Source organism: Rhinopithecus bieti, unplaced genomic scaffold, assembly GCF_001698545.2.
Source record: "Rhinopithecus bieti isolate Rb0 unplaced genomic scaffold, ASM169854v2 scaffold_7509, whole genome shotgun sequence".
In the NCBI taxonomy this organism is placed as follows: domain Eukaryota; kingdom Metazoa; phylum Chordata; class Mammalia; order Primates; family Cercopithecidae; genus Rhinopithecus; species Rhinopithecus bieti.
Genome location: NW_016805750.1, coordinates 239,950 through 260,746, shown reverse-complemented (window position 1 = coordinate 260,746; position 20,797 = coordinate 239,950). Strand labels below are relative to the sequence as shown.

At 45.8% G+C, this 20,797-nt stretch overlaps 1 long non-coding RNA gene across 1 annotated transcript in view; it reads left to right on the top strand.

The window, feature by feature from the left end:
• The first annotated feature begins 9,473 nt into the window (after positions 1 to 9,473).
• LOC108530591 (uncharacterized) overlaps positions 9,474 to 20,797 on the top strand; it is a 25,470-nt gene continuing 14,146 nt past the window's right edge. The window contains exons 1-4 of the long non-coding RNA XR_001885887.1: positions 9,474 to 9,616; positions 9,923 to 10,040; positions 10,345 to 10,942; positions 15,885 to 16,114. This is a non-coding gene — a long non-coding RNA (uncharacterized LOC108530591). The remainder of the gene's footprint in view (positions 9,617 to 9,922; positions 10,041 to 10,344; positions 10,943 to 15,884; positions 16,115 to 20,797) is intronic.

Sequence of the window (20,797 nt, the reverse complement as noted above, 5' to 3'; positions counted from 1 at the left end):
CGTGAACTCATTCTTTTTTTATGGCTGTATAGTATTCCATGGTGTATATGTGCCACATTTTCTTTATCCAGTCTATCATTGATGGGCATTTGGGTTGGTTTCAATCTTTGCTATTGTAAATAGTGCTACTATAAACATACATGTGCATGTGTCTTTATAGTAGAATGATTTATAATCCTTTGGGTATATACCCAGTAATGGGATTGCTGGGTCAAATGGTATTTCTGGTTCTAGATCCTTGAGGAATCACCTCATGCCAGTTAGAATGGCGATATTAAAAAGTCAGAAAACAACAGATGCTGGCGAGGCTATGGAGAAATAGGAACGCTTTTACACTGTTGGTTGGAGTGTTCAACCATTGTGGATGATGTGCAGTTTTATTGATGTAAACTGGGACTTGCACCTGTGTCTGTCTGGTTCTACAAGCCTGCACTCATTTTAATGGTTTGGTTAAGCATTTAGATTCAGAGCTGGACTGCCCGGGTTCCAATCTTGGCAGATCATCTCTGTAACCTTAGGTAGGCTATTTAGCTTCCCTGCAAGCCTGTGAAGTAACTGTTATTATTAGCTTGACTTTACATATGAGGAAACTGAGACATTGAGAAGCTAAGTGAATTAATGCTTGTAAAATGCTTGGAACATTGCCTGGCGTATAGTAAGTGCTATATAAGTGTTCGCTTTTTTAAACAGTGCCTCTCCCTTCCTAGTTCTGTGAGTACCTGGTAGAGTCACAAAGAAAATGAAACTCTTGTTTCTGGCTCCTTGGAGTGTCTCATGCCACTGGCGGGAGACTGGCCCTAAAGCTGGTTGTTGCTCCACCCACCCGCTCCCACCCAGGACCACTCCTCGGCATCTGTGTTCTTCAGCAACTAATGTCATGCCTGTGTCTCTCCTCAGTGACCCACCTTTGGGCTCTGCTCATGGGTACAGAAAGCTGGAAGTGATGCTCCAGGGGGTTTATGTCTCCCCATCTTGACCCACAGCAATACCTGAGGCTTGTTGCTTTGATTCAAGTCGGGGAGAGCTCTAAGGTTCAGCTCACACTGGGAGTCACACTGCAGGTGCAAGCAAGAATGGGGCTTGAATCACGCCCCTACTTGATTTCTCCCTTTCCCTCCTCCTTCCTACTTCTCCCAGGAGCACCATAGAAAATTCCTGGTGCACTTATATTGCTTTTGGGGAGCCAAGTCTTACCCAGGCCCAGGGTCAGAGGGAACAGTGAGCGGGGGCCACGCCTCTACTCTGTGGTTCACACACGCTTATGTGCTGGGGCTGCTCTCTAGACAAATATTTGATAAATAGGACCCAACCTGAAGTCAAGAATGCTCTGGAATAGAAGGTGTGGATCCTGGTGCCTGGGGCCTCTAGAGGAGGGAGGTCATTCTGGACCAGATTCGCCAGGGAGAGTCCCCCGGGAGGTCGGGAGATTGGAGGGGCTGGGTCTGAAGGCTGCGTGGATTTGGGTACCAGGGAGGGTCCCCGGGAGGTTGGGAGATTGGGGAGGCTGGGTCTGAGGCTGCGTGGGTTTTGTTACCAGGTGGAAGCCACTTGAATGATCTCCTTTCTACTGAGTGCAGGAATTTCTGGGAGCCTGTGAACCGTGGTGATGCAGAAAAGCAAAGTGTGTGCATCTGTTTTAGTCCTCCCTCAGATCTTCTGAAAACACCTTGAGCCTGAAGTGAAATAACAGCAGCTCTCAGGAAGAAGGGTGACTGTCTGGTGTGGAGCTGTGCTGCTATGGCAAAGGGAACTTTGAAACATAGAACTGCCACGTAGAAGCTCAGGAAATAGCGATGGTGAGGATCCAGGTTAACAAAAATACCTTCTACTGACCTGCTGTCAGACAGATCAAAGAAAAACCTTCTTCTGGAAATAACCAAATCCATTTTCTTACAGGTGTGGTCATAGAAGAAAAAAAAAAAGGAAGACGAGAAAAGGCAGTGAAGACTAACAGCCTGTTGGTTGCTATTCCAGTCGCATCTGCTCCATAGGCGCCCTCCATCTCATCCCACCCAGTCAGTATATTTTCACCAGGCAGTGATGCAAAAATGTCTGTGGACTCCAGTTCTATTGCAGTCAGGCAGCATTTACAGGTTTGACTTTCAACTGACCATGGCAGGAAGTCTAGAAGCAATTATAGCCAACACCTGCTCTATGCGTGCCAGGCAGGCGGTGGCTGATTCCTGGCCTCCAATCCATGATGTGTTTCCTATCAGCTCACAATAATAGCAGCGATACCTCCACTTCTTTTCTGTCTGGAGGAGCTCAAGGCACTTTACTCTGAAAACCCTCAAATTACTGGCATTTCTCTTAGTGAAGATATCAAATTAATAACTGAAAAAAATGTAGAAGATGGTTATTGGTGATGTTAAAAGACAAGTTTAAACCACTTCCACACAACGTGTCTTACAAGTGTAAAGTATTTGAGTAAAGAAAACTATGAATCTGAAATTGAACAAGATGTGAATGTAGACAGTGTTTGTGGTCACAGATGTGCTGAGATGAAGACTGGAGGAAGGGCACAGTTTCCGTAGCAGTGATTTCCACCCAGGGCGTGTCTTGTTATTGTGTGAAATGATTTTTGACACTGGACAAATCTCTACTTCCACTTAACAATGTTTTGCCAGCTAGCTGAGGCATTCTGGGAGGGTGGGGAGCCTGGACTTGGGCTGACCTCAGGAAATCCTGTGTGAAGGGCTTTTGTACACTCGGAAGCAGGCCAGGTTTACCGCTGTTATGTACAATATTCACTCCTGGCTCTTGCTTCTGAGCCTTGGCAAACCTGAGTCCTAAGAGGCCAATGAAAAGGAAAACACATTAAGGAGCTCACGTGCTTCTTAGATATCAACCTGCATAGTTCTGTTTCATTTGGGCCCCAATTCTACCCTCCTTCTGTTTTACCTGGGACTAAAAAGAGCTTTACAGAGGACCACATAGACTGTAGGTCCCTAGGCAGACAGTCGGGGGCCAGGCAAGGCAGAGGAGGGGAGAAGTGGCACACAGAGGCTCATGTCTGGTAGGGTAAATGCATGTTTCTGAGGCTGGCTCAGCCGTGCAGTTGCGCTGTTAAGAGCCAGGGCTGGGAGAGGCACCATTGTGATTTCCCATTGGCTGGGGACTGCGTTGACTCAGGCCTGGAATTCATGCTCCACGTGTCCCTGACTCTCAAAGGGTAAGGTGGGCTAAAAGTCTTTAAAAATAAAGCAGAAACTTGGTCTGCGAATCCACTGTCTAATTCAGGCATTTCAAAGGGCTTCCCGCACAGACATTTCAATACTGAAAGCACAGCCGGGAAAGTGAGAGATGCTGTCTTCTTCCTTGGCCTCTTTTCTGGCTTTCATGGCTTTCCACAGGGCCACCCTGAACGATGCCATCTAGGTCAAGTTTAAAGACATGCTAGTTCTGAGGAGATGTGCTGTGCTTCCTTTGTTTTGTAGGAAGACTCGGCTTCTTACCCTGTGACAAAACATGGGGCGCCGGGGGCCCTGAGCCTGCATTTTTTCCCATGGCCTTTGCTTTTCTCTGGAGATGCACCTCTCCTGCACTCACTCTGGACACTGAACGGTGAGTTCAGCTCAGTCCCCGAGACTGTTTTCCTTGCTAGCAAGAAACATCTCCACATTTCCTTAGAACCTTCTCTGTCCTGGAGTCTCATTTTCCATTTTTCCAGCCTCAGTTCTCCTACTTGTGATGGCTGGCAAACACTGATGCCTATGGGGCCGGCAGATTCATAACTGAGGATAGTGAGGAGTAGCAGGGAGTGGTGAGAACTGGGTGACCTGGTGAGTGCACACATTGCCTAAATGGGATCAGTCTGTTTCAATGCTGCCATCCAGAACTGTAGGCCAGTCTTGCAAGACATCTATAGTTTTATGCAAAAATCATTCAATTACCCATGAAATGAATTCAAGGCCACCTGTAATCAAATTCTGGTGACTCACACCTGTTATTCCAGGAGTTCAACACCAGCCTGGGCAACATAGGAAGACCCAGGGTGGTCTTGAACTCCTGATTGGAAGCAATCCTCCCTCCTCAGCTTTCCAAGGTAATAAAACTTTTGTTGGTAATAAAACCATATATGTAAATATATTAGTTGGGTGTGGTGCAGTGCTGCTGTGGTCCCAGCTACTTGGCAGGCTGAGGTGGGATTGTGGCTTGAACCAGGGAGGTTGAGGTTGCAGTGAGCAGTAATGGCACCACTGCACTACAGACTGGGCAACAGAGTGAGACCCCATCTTTAGGGAAAAAATTGAACATCGTGATAATTGCACAGTTACCCAAAGTACACATTTGTCAGATGGTCAGTTTTTAATTTCTGCTTTGCAAATTGGAGCAATTGGAGGGTGTTTTAAAAAGGCAGGACATGATCCAAATAGCCATGGACAAGATGAGCTATGAGCAGGGGGACTGGCTATGAAGCAGCCTCTGCGTCATTCCAGGGAAGAGATGGTGAGGGCCAGAAAATAATGACAAAGAAGACCTGGATTTTAGAAATATTTCTGAAATAGATTTCTTAGTCCTGTCAAAGATGAACAAAGCTGAACCCTAAAGTGGTAAGGACAGATTTTAATCAGTAACAACTATTGCAGCAGGGAAAAGAGCCCAGCAGAAATTGAACTCAACTTTGATTTGTGCAGAAGTCACTGGGCATTTTAAAGTGAGAATGGGCCAGGCTCAGTGGCTCACACCTGTAATCACAGCACTTTGGGAGTGAAATGGGAGGATTGCTTGAAGCCAGGAGGTGAAGACCAGCCTGGGCAACAGAACAAGACCTTGTTTCAACAAAAAATTTTTTAAAAAATAGCTGTGCATGGTGGCACCCACCTTCAGTCCCAGTTACTCGGGAGGCTGAGGTGAGTGGCTTGCCTGAGCCCAGGAATTCAAGGCTTTAGTGAGCGATGACTGCACCATTGCACTCCAACCTGAGCAACAGAGCAAGGCTCTGTCTGAAAAAAAGGATAACATGAGAGAATGATGAGTTAGGGAGGGAAGGAGCAGGGGTTTGGCAGAGTTGGGGAAGTGAAACACTACAAAAGCAGGAAGTGGGGTGGACCGTGTGAAACCCACCTGGGTTTACTAATAGGTTCCTGTTGAAGTTAGACTCCCACCCCCACAGAGGCCCTGTCTTCGGGTGTTGGCTGAAATAAATGGTAACTTATTTTGGCAGCCTTGAGCTTTCTCATGCAGGCACATGAAGAGGACTAGTGTCATCTTAGGGAATGTGGCCTCGCACCATTGGAAATGATGTGAGTGTTCAAGTCTCTTTAGGTCAACGCTGAAGCCTACCTGGGAAGGTCTCAGAGGAGCCTGAAGGAAGTGTGGCCACAGTGGGGTGGAGGGGGCGGATCCTGACAGTCTTTAGAAAACTACTGAGTTGTTGGGGGGAAAGAACAACAGGTTGGGAATGACCCCGACATGCAGTCCTGTCCTGACCTTTGGCTCATGCTTCCTCCCAGGGCCCTGACCCTTGCCTGCGGTCAGGCCTGCTGACCCCTCCCTCATGCTCGTTCCCAAAGCCTTCCTGGTTCCTATCATGCATTGCTGCTGTCACTCTGGAAGCAGCCACTAGCTCAGGCACTTCTTTTAAAGAGAAGAAAACGGCTCTCTGCAACAGAGAACAAGTAGTTTCAGGATGATGGATCTGTGGTACCATGGAAAGCAAATCTGTTGTCTTCCATGGTGCACAAAACATGCTGTCACAGTGACGACTCATAATAACCCTTCAGTTTCCTAAATTGCTTTACTGCTGCTTTTTAAATTAAGACTCATTAACTTGTCGTATATAGATAACAGCCATGACCCTGAAATAGGTGGATAAACTAGGATCCCATTCATTCTGTGCTTTTATATGAAGGTGTTAATTATTTTTGTCATTAGGAAGAGTGATGGAAGGATGGAGGAACACAAAACAGATTTTGACAACGTGCTGGTGTTTGCAGCTGGAAACTTGGCACATGTCAGATCCGATCCTTCACCCTTTCGCAGTTAGCACCAAGGGGCCAACCTAGAATTTCTTGTGCTAATAGTTCCCATCACAGAGGCTACTAGATGGCACAGAGGACCTACTATTTTGTTTTAGCAGTTGCACGCTGGTATTTATAGGAAATCGATCTGATGTTCAAATGGAGCTTTGTTTAAATGCACAGTTGGCTCACACAATAATTTTTTACATAAAATAATTATGGGACTAGGTACAATGGTAATGTAGCCAAGGGTCTGAGCCTTCACCTGATGATGAATGCAAGTGTAGATGACGTCATACCGGAGCCCGGCTGGAAGCGCCCTTTTCTTCACCAGCTGGTACCCAGGGTCCTTCCCCATGTGATGCCCTCCAGGAACCCTGCGGAGGGCAGTGTCCACACATTTAGGCGTGACTGCCCTGGGGTCCCCTCTCACGGTCTCCCTCTCTCCTCTATCTTTGGTGTGTGGTGGTGAGGGCCTGGATTTCTCTCTGGTTTTAAGCACCTCATGAGGGATACGGACATTCGGTGCCCTGAGGCTCAGAGGATAGGGAGGCAGGATCCTGCCTGGCCCAGTGAGGAGGGCATGGTCTGGAGGCTTTCCCAGAAGTGGGGGTTCTGAGGAGAAGGAGCCATGTGTCCCTCCCCAAAAACCAACACCAAGTAGAACTCCACACTAGGCAGATTTATCTGTAACCATTTTATTTGTGGCATGAATTGATTCTGTTTGGAAGTTGAGGACCTTGATGTGTAAAATCTCCCAGCTCTGCTGTGAAGGCCCTTGTGGATCTCCTGAGTCCTGCATGTGACAGAGAGAGGGAGGGAGAGGGGACGCCTATCTCCGCCCTGGAGAACGTGACTGTGGGTGTGCGTATGTCTGTGTCTCTGAGCATGTGACTGCTCTATGAACCCGTGCTGGGTGTGCATGACTGTGCTGCGTGTGTGAGTCTGTGTGAGGGTGTGTGGCTCTGCATGTTGGATAGTGGATGTGTCTATGTGTGGGAATGTTTGTGGCGCTGTGTGAGTGTCTCCAGGTGTGAAGGTGAGGATGGGTGTCCTTGTTTGCTGGAGAGCATGGGTGGAGGGTGTGTGTTTAAACTCCAGCTGGAATCACAGCCCCTGCTGCCAGGCAGTGTCCCAGAGCCACCTAGTCTGTGGGACAGATGCTGAGAGCTGATGAGTAGTGGATAAACCAACAGGAGCTGAATTGAGGTCTCTACGAGGCTTGGGGATGGGGTGGAAAACTGCCTTCAGCTCAGAGGATACCAGGATTTTAGTGCTTTTTTAGGAATATAAAGGCAAGGAGGACAAGGGACTCAGAGAAGGGTAATCCCTTAGGGTCCCCTCATATCCACTGTGGGACTCTATAGCCTCCACTTCACCACCTCCAAACCCCCAGTCCTTCTATTGTTTAGGGGCCTCCTTGATTAGTTCATTAGAACTCCAGGCACCTGGTGAGAGGCTCTTGGCACTGGGGTGTCAATTCTGGCTCAAAGCCAAACTCAGCCCTACAGTTCCTGTCCCCTTCCAGGCTCTGGTGCTCTGACTCACTGGTAACAGCAGGCGGAAAGCATCTTTGAGCCTGCCCTCCTCCCCTCTTACCCTTTCCACCTCCTTCCCTCCCCTGCTCCTCCTCTCCGGCCATCCCCTCTCCCCCTTCCCCGTTCCACCCTCCTCCCCTCCTCCCCTTCTGCCCTCCATCCCTCCCACCCTCCTGTCACCAGGTCCCCCAGCTGGACTGCAGGTGGGGCCTTGCCAGGCTCTTCAGTGTCTTCCCTGCACTGCCTCCTCTGCTTGACTGCTTACTACACTGGCCCCATTCCTTGCTTCCCTTTTGGTCAATCATTGTGGTGGTGGTGGGAGGGGGTGAGGGGTGTGAGTGTAGAGGAGGGCCTGGAAGGGGGATTTAGGAGTTTGTCAGAAGTGGAAAGATAACTTCATGGTATTAGCTTGCTAGGTCTGTAATAACAAAGTGTCACAAACTAAATGGCTTAAATATGACAAATCTATCATCTTGTGGCCTGAAAACCAGAAGTCCAAAATCAAGGTGTCGGGAGGGCTGTGCCCACTCTGAACTCTGCAGGGAACGTGTCCTGGCCTCCTCCTGGCTTCTGCTGGTTTGCTGGGAGTCTGTGCTGTTCCCTGGTTGGCAGCTGCAGGGCTCCAGTCTCTGCCGTCTTCATCCCATGGTTGTCCTTCCTGTGCCTCTGACTTCACGTGACCATCTTCTTCTTTTTGTTTGTTTGTTTCTGAGACAGAGTCTTGCTCTGTTGCCCAGGCTGGAGTGCAGTGGCACGATCTTAGCTCACGGCAACTTCTGCCTCCTCTCAAGTGATTCTCCCACCTCAACCTCCCTGGTTATTGGAAGTACAGGTGCGTGCCACTATACCCAGCTAATGTTTGTATTTTTGATAGGGACAGGATCTCACCATATTGCCTAAGCTAGTCTTGAATGCCTGAGCTTAAGCAATCTGCCTGCCTCGGCCTCCCAGAGTGCTGGGATTACAGGCATGAGCCACCGTGCCCGGCACATGGCCATCTTCTTATAAGAACCCCAGTCATTCTGGGTTAGGGCCCACCTTATTCTAGTCTGACCTCATCCTAACTAGTTACATCTGCAATGACCCTGTTCCCAACTAAAGGTGCACTCTGTGGTCCTAGGACCTGAGATCCCTACCGCAGGCAGATGTCCTTATACTGTGCTTTGCTGTATTGAGTTTCACAGATACTGTTTTTTACAAGTCGAAGGTTTGTGGCAACCCCGCACTGAGCAAGTCTTATCGGTGCCATTTCTCCAAAAGCATATGCTTACTTTCTTCCTCTGTGTCAGAATTTTAGCAGTATTTTTTCACTAAGGTAAGTACACTTTTCAGACCTAATGGCATTGCACATTTAATAGTCTACAGTATAGTGTAAACATGACTTTTCTATGAACTGGGAAACCAAAAAGTTTCTGTGACTCAGTCTCTTTCGATGGTCTGGAACTGAACTAGCAATATCACCGAGGTATGCACGTATCTTTTGGGGAGGACACAATTCAGCCTGTAATCATCTCACAGTCAAAACATTATTTACCCAGGATCCATGTTTTCAGATAAATCACCAACCCCTCTTGCGTTTCCAGTTCTCTTTCTCTCCACCCTTTTTATTACCACAATTAATCACCAGCAGCACAACCTCACCTTCGCAGACCTCTCCACAGGAAAGAAAATAAAAGATTGAGGAGCATCAAAGGAGTGAGACTGTGTATTCATGGCAGCAGTCCAAGTCTGCCCGGATTATCTGCGCCCCCAAGAAGCAGCGTAAGAGCCGATTTTAAGGAGGTGATGAGAAAACAATAACAACAAACAACTAAAAGTCCCTTAGATTAAAAAAAAAAAAAATCTGAGCTTGCCAGGGCAAGCTCAGATTCCGAACTTTCATTTCCCTTTCAGGAGCTGAGCCATCTAATTTGCAAAGGTGCTGCTAATCAGCTTTCTTACATTTCATTTCCTGTCATTCCCACTAGATTAATGGTTCCTGCTTCTGACGCCAGAAGCCACAATATGTTCCTTCAAATTCTTAGTGAGGGAGTATTTGCATTTCTTTCTTTTTCTGAGGAAGCTTAGGTGCAAATATAAAATATAGAATCTCAGTTTCCCAGTATTGGCGCTACGGTAAGTGTGTGTGTGTGTGTTGTGTTAGGATGTGTGTGTAGACCACCATCAGAGATCCCACCTGAGAGGGTCTCAGAGACGAAGAATTCAGGGCATCCCCACCCGCAAATCAGAATCTGCATTTTAAGAAGATCCCCAGTGACTCACATGTGTGTAAAGCTTAACAAGCCCTGCCCTAAGCAACTTAAACTCCTTAAAAGAGAAGTCTTAAAGTATCTCTGAGTAAAAGAGGGGTAAAATTTGCAACTCGGGAAGTTATCTATAATGTGCTATTTCAACAATTGATTTCTATTTGTTCTTTTGTAGAAGAGAAAATATGCGTGGGCTCTGTAGTCGGACAGCCTGGCCACACCTCTCAGTAGCTGTGCAGCTTTGGGGAAAGTGCTCAGTGTCTGTGAGCTTCAGTTTTTCATGTGTAAAACAGGTACAGTAATAGCTCCCATCACTGGGTTATTGAGAATTAAAAAAAATAATACGCGTGAAATGGCTGAGCAGAGTGCCTGGCAAAGACTAAGCGCTCAATCAATGTTAGCTATTAAGCCTGTCTTGCAGTTATTTTTTTCATGGGGTTCTTTTCCTCAAGCCTGGTGTGTGTGTGTGTGTGCATGTGTGTGTGTGAGAGTGTGTGCGTGTGCATGTGTGCGCGTGTGCGTGTGTGCGTGCACAGGTGTGTGCGCGTATGTGAGTGAATGTTACTCCCAGCTTGCTCTCTCTTCCTTGGTCTCCAGATCTGAAAGCTGGGAGCTAACTTTCCTGTCACTAAGGAATCTGGCCACCCACTGTTGGTCTTTGTCTTCGGAATGTGGAGTCTGGAATTCTGGGAAGTCATCTGTTTCCATGGAGAGGAAGAGGTGTTGCTGGAAGCCAGAAGACGTAGGTTCTAGACTTGCAGGATCCCAAACACTAGGTTCCAGTACCCAAGTACCAGTGTGCAGTTAGCCAAACACTGACACAGCAGCACTTAGAAGCAGAGAAAGCTTTATTTGGTTGAACCAAAGTGTGAGATTTGGAAAGGCAAACTCCAATCTGACTTGTCTTTGAATACAACTGGGGCTTTGATGTGTAAGGGAGGTATGCAGGAGGTGAGATTCCTGGTGACCAAAGCTGTTCATGTCCCTCAGCCAATCAAACTTCCAGATACCATCAAGGAAGTCTGCATGACCGAAGGATCATTGTTCTTCAAAAGAAAATCAAGTTTATTACTCTTGTGACCAGCACCTGCAAGTCCAGATATGCAGTTAATCAATTATGAGTGACTACCTTCTATTAAATGAGTACTTGCAAGTAATCATATGTGGAGGGAGAAAAGGACAAAGAGTAAGGAAGGTAAGTAAAAGAAACAATTTTTATGATACAGGTCTGGTCCTAGTCTTAGCACCACCATTCTCCTCTCAGCCTCGGAAAGAGAAAACTTCTGACCCTAGTTGCTTCTGCACAGTTCCTGGGATTCACTGTGATGGGATGGCCTGGGTCACATGCCCTTCCCTTCAGTACGCAGATGGCCAGGCTCCTTTTTGGAATGTGGGCTGGAGTCCTTCTAAAGAGCATGGTGGAGGGAAATAGACAGACAGCTGCTAAGCAATTCCTCCCTTCAGGAAGAAAGGCAAATGGATGCGGGCTGGTGCAAAAGCCACAAACAAGCTCCAGGGGACGTGGCAGGATCCCTCTGCTGTGACTGTGCTGCATGAGAGTCTGAGCCCACACGAACCTAGAGTGTGAGTGCCCTATCCTACCACATCTAGCGTGCTTTCTTTGCTTTCTTTTTTATCTCTCTCTCTCTTTCTGTCTGTCTCTTTTTCTAACTTTCCCTCTCTCTCTCTCTCTTTCTCTCTTTTTGGTGCTCTCTCTCTTTCTCTTTCTCTCTTTCTTTCAACAGGGTCTTATTCTGTTACCAAGGCTGAAGTGCAGTACTGCAGTTAGAGCTCACTGCAGCCTTGAGCTCCTGGGCTCAAGTAATTCTCTTGTTTCAGCATTCTGAGTCACTAGGACTGCAGGTGTATGCCACCTGTAGCATGCCTGGCTAATATTTTAAATTTTTCATAGAGATGGGGGTCTTGCAATCTGGCCCAGGCTGGTCTCAAACTCCTGGCCTCAAGCTGTCCTCCTGTCTCAGACTTCCAAAGTGCTATTATTAAAGACAAAAGTCACCATGCCTAGCTAGCTTGTTTTCTTTTGAATGGCCTGGGAACCTGGTTCTCTGTATTTGAGCCACAATTGAGGCAGGAGAATAGGGGCTGTAGGCAGGGAACCTAAGGCCGATTTATGCTGACTTTTTAGAACTAAATCAAATGATTCTGGAACAGAAAAGGGACATTAGGTTAAAACTAAGGAAATTGGAATAAAGTGTAGACTTCAGTTAATAATAATATATCAATATAGTTTACTAATTGTAACCCATGTGCCATTTTAATATAAATTGTTAACAATGGGAGACACTGGGTGTGGAGTATGTGGGAACTCTTCACTAGTTCTGTAATTTTCTGTAAATCTAAAATTGATCTAGAAAATAAAGTTTATTAAAAAGCAAAAAAAAACATATATCAAATGGAAAACCCCAACTTTCCACAACTAAGTAACAAAAGAACCAGAAGTTACTCCCTTTTCATCTCCCCCCCTCCCCCACCACCATGCAGCCCTACTTTCTTCACGGCAGATGGAAAATTAAAAGTACCTCTGACTGGTTGCTTTCCACAACCAACCAGACGTTTGCGTAGAACGTGACCTTTGTAACTTCACTTCAGCCTCTGACTGATTGTTTTCCACAACCAGTCACACTATGGCAGCCTACTACTTTATTTGCATGGGGTGTGTACGCCAAGTGGGCAAAGAAAAACCTCTAGAGGGTATTTGGACCCCAGACGATCCTGTAACCAGGGCCACTGAGCCGCTGCTCAGGCCCACTCCCACCCTGTGGAGTGTGCTTTCATTTTCAATAGATCGCTGCTTTCGTTGCCTCATTATTTCCTTGCTTTGCTGTGCGTTTTATCCAATTCTTTGTTCAAAATGCCAAGAACCTGGCAGTCAAGACCCTCCACCGGTAACTCAGCGAGGAGGCATCGTCTGTACGACATGTGACAACCAGAGGTGATTCCGTTATCAATCCATGGGGGGGGCATGTTGATCCCCATTCCTGTTTCGCAGGAGTCCCCATAAGGTGGCTGGAGAACCCTAATGTCTTCCTCAGTCCTCCTGCCTGATTCATCTGCCCCAGATCAAACACAGAATCTTCTGTCCTGGTGACAGAAGAACTTTATAGAAACGTCATGGAAAAGGTTGGGCTGAACCCAGAACAAAGATGTGGCTGGAGGGACAGGAGCTATAACTGCTCCGTAGACCCCACGCCCACTGTGGGCCTCTCCGTCACTTGGTGAGACCCCTGCCGCAGCAGTGATCATGTCAGCCCTGAAAATGCTGCTTTTGGAGGAAGGTTTCAGGATTGAGAATCAGTGTCAGGAGTGGAAAGCTTCCAAGGTAGCTGGGGGCAGCTGGCGGAATTTCACCCACAGAAAAGTGTCATTTGGCTGCACAAACTGAGAGGGGAGCTCAAGTGCCCTTTGGTGGGGCTGCATCCTCCATGTAGCCGGCCGCAAAGGGCAGCTTTGCTGTTCACCCCACTAGCCGAGCCCCGAAGGCATTCAGTTTTGCAGACCTTTATGTTCCCCACTTCCTGCATTTACAGATGAGGAAATGAAGGTCCACAGAGGGTGAGGCCACACAGGCAGCTGGGTAGGGTGTGGGAATGGGTCCCAGTCCTCAGGCTTTGAGTCCAATCCTCCTTCTTCCACCTCCAGTCTGCGAGGTTGTGCTCACGCATCTGCCACATCACAGCCCCTGTAGTGATATTAGTGATATCTGCAGCTCAGTAGGGAGGGGGTAGTGACACCACGTGCAAAGGAAATGCCACAGTGGGATTGTAAGGGCCTTGGTTAAGAGGGACGAAGACGTGGCTGGCGTCGGGAGCCTGAAATCCCTCTCCACGTGGCCACATGCACAAGACTGGTCCAGCCGCAGCCTCAGGCTCTGCCCTCACATCTTCCATGATTTAATCTGGGGTGCTTGTGGCTTACAGAGTACATTAGGGAGCACTAAGTAATTTATGTGTTCATGAAACATGGGTTCTGCTCAGCCCTGGAGGACTCTGAAGGTGGCAGGAAGATGGATGACTGACTTAGAGACCCACAAAGCTCTGCAGAATCTCACCTCTGCTCTTGCAAGCTATTCTCAGAAACTAGCAGGGACTCTCGGCAGCCGCTCCACCTGGAATCCATGCTGCCCTGGCCTGGGCTGATTCGGGTGCAGCGACACAGGGACCAGAGGATATGGGACTCTCAAGTGCAGAAAGCGGTTTTGGGGTCCTTAGAGAAGCAGTTTAGGCAGTCAGGGGCCTGAGCAACACCGTTCCAGCCTCCTGGCGCTGCTCACCTCTCCCTCTTGGCTGCCAGCAGGAGACAAGGTGAGTGAAACTGCCCCCCTTCATTTCACTTCATCAGCTCCCACTTTGGGCATCATTACTGCATCAATCTCAGTCAGTCGGACAAAGCCACCACCTTATGGAGATCCTAGTTTATCTTGTTCACTTCTTATCTGACTCCTATGTGTCCCTAAACTGCCTGATGGCTGGGCGTGGTGGCTCACACCTGTAATCCCAGCACTTTTGGAGGCTGAGGTGAGAGGATTGCTTGAGGCCAGGAGGTCAAGACCAACCTGCACAACACCAAACCTCATATCTTTTTTTTTTTTTTTTTGAAGTTTAAACTGGCTGGCCGTGGTTGTACACACCTGTAATTCCAGCTACTCGGGAGGCTGAGGCAGGAGGATCACTTGAGCACAGGAGGTTGAGGTTGTAGTGTACTATGATTGTACTATTGCACCCCAGCCTGAGCAACAGAGTGATACTCTGTCTCTAAAAAAAATTAAAATATAAAAAATGTAAAAGTTTCTGGCACTCAGTAGATGCTTATGTTGTACCCATGCTCCAGAGAAGAAACATTTTTTTCCGAGGGTAGATTCTGACTGAGCCAAGGACTGTGTGTCAGGTGTTCTCGCTGTACGCATGCTTCGTAAAATGATTTTCTTCCAGGATTCTAAAGGCCATTTCCAAATGGAGAAGCTGCCAGAACAAGCACTGCTGCCCTTGGAGGCCATTGACATTGTGAGGTCGCTGGGACTGAAAGGAGGTTGACCAGAAGTTCTGTTTGGCAATGCAAAGCCAGTAGGAAAAGTTAATGGAGTTTGTCCCCCCAGGTCCCAAGAATGCTGAACCGGGACAATGAAGCTAGAATTTGTGTTCCAGGAGGTGCTGCCTCTTCCAGGAAAAGTCCACTCAAAGCACACGCTGTGAGCTGCTGTGTGTCTCTTGAGCTAGTTCACTGCAGTTTTCATGATGAAAGTGATCCGTTTCAGTAAACGTTCTGCTATTTGAGAGCATGGGAAAAATATTTGCTATGTTTTCCCAATTCCCCATTTTTTCTGATTATTTGTTGCAGTTTCCACAACTCTGTTATCGGGCTGTGACAGAGGTTTGTGAACTGATGAAAGCTTCTGAGCCTCCAGGGCCCTCTGAGTCTGATACCTGCACTCCACAATCAGGCTGCACAGCTCAGGGCGCCCGCCACCAACCCGCGCCGGGCTTCAGGGGCAGACAGCACATGAGTGGGATTTGGTTATTGTCTTTCTTTATTTTCTCTTATTTTAAGCCTTAAAAAAAAATGATAAAGCTTTGCTCTGTTGCCCAGGCTGGAGAGAAGTGGTGCGATCATAGCTCACTGCAGCTTCGAATTCCTGGGCTCAACCAATCCTCCCACCTAAGCCTTCCGAGTAGCTAGGACTGCAAGTATGCACCACCACACCCAGTTAATTAAATCTGTGTGTGTGTATGTAGAGGTGGGTTCTTGCTTTGTTTCCCAGGCTGATCTTGAACTCCTGAGTTCAGACAATCCTGCCACCTCAGCCTCCCAAAGTGCTGGAATTACAGGCGTGAGCCACTGCATTCAGCCTCCTTAAGCCATTTTCTTAAATGGCTTTATTGTAAAACAATATTAGGGGTACAAAGAAATATAAGGTCAAACTTTCCCTGTTCCCATCAACTAGTCCAGTATACATTGTTGCTCTTGCCAGGGATTCTCGCCCCTGTCCATGTGCCCATACAATCCATACCAGCTGTTCTCATTGGCCGCCCCACATCTGAGTCTCTGCCTTGTCTGGGTTCTTCCCCACTTTATGAAGTGATGAATCAGTGCCAATTTTTTTCTGCCTCTCTTGTCACTAGGGCACAGCCATGTGCGTGGACCCTGTCACTCAGAAGCTCCCATCTACCAACAACACGGCTCTGGGGGCCTCCTCTCTATGGAAGAATTGGCAATTTTATCAAGAAAGGTTTTCAGAGGCAGCAATGATGGTGGAGATGTCCAGGGCCAGTGACAGGTGAAACCATTCTCCGTGTCATTTGGAGCAGTGTTTATGCTGTCCCTAATTTTGGTTCCCTAAGCCTCCGAACATGTAAGTGAATTTCCGAATATTCTCAATTAAAGTGTTTTTCTGTTTAAATTGGCCTGGTTGCTTTCAACTATGACAAACCTAGCTACATAATTATTATTTTGTAGTGATGGGATTGATAGAACTTTATGTTCTACACGTTAACAGAATACCATGTGTATTTTTCCGTTTGACATAATCTTTTATCTTTCCGTTGATAATTATTATTACTATTTAGTGATATGTTATTTGAGTTCTCCTGCCCCTTTTGGGTAGCGCTTGTTAACAGTAATACCCAGCTACTACGCTGAGAGGCTCTGAGACTTGCTGGCTTCAGGGGAGACAGCATATTATCAGCTGTGGTGGCCATGGTTGAGACTTCTTTTGCTTGAGAAAAGCAGAGGAAAATGTAGAAGGGACTTTGTCTTGCATCTTAGACACCAGCACAGCCACAGGGGTATAGAGCACCAAGTGAGCTTTTGGAATCTTTGATTCTGGGATGTGGCTCTTGGAAGGCATTTCTGGACTTGCCCTGGGCCAGAGGGAGCCCGCTGTCTTAAAGGGTGAGTCCCATGCCAGACAGCATTTGCCACAGTCGACTGAAGAGCCCTTGGGGCCTTCAAGGAACATGGAAGGTAGTCTGGAAGTACTCTACATAGGCCTGTGGGGTGGTGGCCATGGGGCAAGGCTGCCCTGCCTCTGCAAAGGGTAGGAGAGAATGAGAAAAACTGCATCCTGTTGTCCGAGTGCCAGCTCAGCCACAGTACAATAGAACACCAGCTAGGTTCCCAGCCAGCACCACTGGAGCAGCCTGGAAACTGGGGGTAACTCATTGCCCTGAAGGGAAGGACAAAGGCCTGGCTGGCTTTGCCATCTGCTGATTGTTGAGCCCTAGGCAGGGAGTGGTTACAACAGGCCTTGGGTGAGACTCAGAGTTGCACTGGCTTCAGATCTGACTCAGCACAGTCATAGTGATGGTGGTCACAGGGGTGCTTGTGTCACTCTACCCCAGCTGTAGGTGGCTTGGAACAGACATACTCCATTTCTTTGGGAGAAAATAAGAAAGAGAACAAGAGTCTCTCTGATAATCCAGAGAGTTCTCCCAGATCTTGTCCAAGATCATCAAGGCAATACCATTGAGTCTGCAAGAACTGCCGTGTTACTGGGCTTGGGGTGCCCCCTAAAACAGATACAACTTAGATCACAACATCCGTGGCCTTTTAAATATGTGAAAAGCCTTCCCAAGAAGGACGGGTACAAACAAGCCCAGATAGCGAAGACTACGATAAACATCTAACTCTTCAATTCCAGACACAAATGGACACCTTCAAGTATCAGGACATTCCAGGAAAAAAATGACCTTGCCAAATGAACTAAATAAAACACCAGGGACCATCCTGAAGAAACAGATATGTGACCTTTCAGACAGAGAATACAAAATAGCCATTTTGAGGGAATGCAAAGAAATTCAAGATAACACAGAGAAGGAATTCAGAATTCTACCAGATAAATTTAACAAAAGATTGAAATCATTAAAAATGATCAAACAGATATTATGGAGATGAAAAATGGAATTGGCATACTAAAGAATGCATCAGAGTCTTAATGATAGAATTAATCAAGTAGAGGAAAGAATTAGTAAGCTTGAAGACAGGCTATTTCAAAATACACAGTCAGAGGACTTAAAAGAAAATAGAAAAAAAAAAAAAAACAATGAAACATGCCAAAGAATCTAGAAAATAGCCTCAAAAGGACAAATGTAAGAGTTATTGGCCTTAAAGGGGCGATAAAGAAAGGGATAAAGAAAGGTGGAATGTTTATTGAAAGGATAGTAACAGAGACTTTTCGAAACCCGGATAAAAATATCAGTATCCAAGTACAAGAAAACAGAACACCAAGCAGATTAAATCCAAAGAAGACTACCTCAAGGCATTTAATAATCAAATTCTAAAGATCAAGGGTAAATAAAGGATCCTAAAAGTAATAAGGGAGAAGAAACAAATAACATACAATGGGGCTCCAAAATGTCTTGCAGTGGACTTTTCAGTGGAAACCTTACAGTCCAGGAGAGAGTGGCACAACACATTTAAAGTGCTGAAAAAAAGAAACTTTTACCCTAGAATAGTATATCCAGCAAAAATATTCTTCAAACATGAAGAAGAAATAAAGACTTTCCCAGGCAAACAAAAGCTGAAGGATTTTTTCAGCACTAGACCTGTCCTATAAGAAATGCCAAAGGGAGTACTTCAGTCAGAAAGAAAAGGATGTTAGTAAGTAATCATGTGAATGTACAAAACTCATGGGTAATAGTAAGCACACAGAAAAACACAGAATTTTATAACCCTGTAACTGTGATGTGTAAACTACTATTATTCTAAATAGAAAAACTAAATGATGAACCAATCAAAATAATAACTGTAACAATTTTCAAGCCATAGACAGTACTGTAAGATATAAATAGGAACAACAAAAGTTTAAAATCAGGACAAAGTTAAGACAAAGAGTTTTATTAGTTTCCTTTTTGCTTGTTTGTTTATGCAAACAATGTTAAGTTGTTATCAGCTTAAAGTAACAGGTCATAAAGGGGCTAGTCATGGTGGCTCATGCCTGTAATCCCAGCACTTTGGGAGTCCAAGGTGGGTGGATCACTTGAGGTCAGAAGTTCGAGACCAGCCTGGCCAATATGGCAAAACCCTATCGCTACTAAAAATACAAAAATTAGCCAGGTATGGTGGCACATATCTGTCATCCCAGCTACTCAGGAGGCTGAGGCATGAGAACCCAGAAGGTGGAGGTTGAAGTAAGCCAAGATCACACCACCGTACTCCAGCTTGGGTGACAGAGCGAGACTCTGTTTCAGGAAAAAAAAAAAAAAAAGTCGTAAGATAGTATTTGCAAGCCTCATGGTAACCTCAAACCATAAAACATACAATGAATACACAAAAGTAAAAGCTAGAAACTAAATCATATTACTAGAGAAAATCACTTTCACTAAAGGAAGACAGGAAGGAAAGAAAGAAGGCAGAGAACATCACAGAACAACTAGAAAACAAGCAACACAATGGCGGGAGTAAGTTCTTATTTATCAATATTAACATTGAATGTAAATGAGAATACCAAAAAAAAAAAAAAAAAAAGAAAGATTACATCAAGTTAAAAAGTTAAAAAAGCTTCTGCACAGCAAAGGAAACAGTCAATAAAGTGGCAACCCCACAGAATGGGCAAAAAATATTTGCAAACTACCCATGTGACAAGGGATTAATAACCAGAATAGGTAAGGAACTCAAACAACTCTAGAGGAAAACACATCTAATAATCTGATTAAAAATAGGCAAAATATTTGAATAGGCATTTCTCAGAAAAGACATACAAATGGCAAACAGTCATATGAAAAGGTGCTCAACATCACTGATCATCAGAGCAATGCGAATCAAAACTACAATGAAATGTCATCTCATCCCAGTTAAAATGGATTGTATCCAAAAGACAGGCAAAAACAAATGCTGGTGAAATGTGGAGAAAAGGGAACCCTCGTACCCTGTTGGTGGGAATGTAAGTTAGCGCAACCACTATGAATAGTGGTTTAAAGGTTCCTCAAAAAACTAAATATAGAGCTACCATATGGTTCAGCAATCCCTCTGCTGGGTATAGACCCAAAATAAAGGAAATCAGTGTATTGAAGAGAAGTCTGCACTCCCTTGTTTGTTGCAGCACTGTTCACAGTAGCTAAGATTGTGAAGCAATCTAAGTGTCCCTCAGTAGATGAATAGATAAACAAAATGGGATACTTTTACACAATGGAGTATTGCTCAGCCATAAAAATGAATGAGATCCTGTGCTTTACAACAACATGGTAGAAATGAAGATTATTATATCAAGTGAAATAAGCCAGACACAGAAAGACAAACATTACATCTTCTCACGTATTTATGGGATCTGAAGATCAAAATAATTGAACTCCATGGACATAGAGAGTAGAAGAATGGTTACCATAGGCTAGGATTGGTAGTGGGAGGGGTGGGAGAGGGAGCAGATTGACGGTTAATAGGTACAAAAATAATAGGAAGAATGAATAAGACCTACTATTTGTTAGCATAACAAATACCATAAAATGGTACTGGTAATCAATTATAACTTAATTATACATTTTTTAATAACTCAAAGAGTGTAATTGGATTCTTTGTAACACAAAGAATAAATGTTTGAGGGGATGGATACCCTATTCAACATGATGTGATTATTATGCATTGCAGGCCTGTATCAAAGCATTTCATGTATGCTGTAAATATATACACCTACTATGTACTCACAGAAATTACAAATTAAAAAATTAAAGAAAGCAGAATGAGAATGGCATGGTGAGCAGGTGGTATAAGGTATATGATATTGGTGCTCAGACTGTTATCCAAAACCCTAAGAACAGGCCTGGTGCGGTGGCTCACACCTGTAATCCCAGCACTTTGGGAGGCCGAAGTGGGTGGATCATGCGGTCAGGAGTTCAAGACCAGCCTGGCCAACATGGTGAAACCTCATCTCTACTAAAAATACAAAAATTAGCTAGGCATGGTGGTGGGCACCCGTAATACCAGCTACTCAGGAGGCTGAGGCAGAGAATTGCTTGAACCCAGGAGGTGGAGGTTGCAGTGAGCTGAGATTATGCCACTGCACTCCAGCCTGGGCAACAGAGTGAGACTCTGTCTCAAAAAA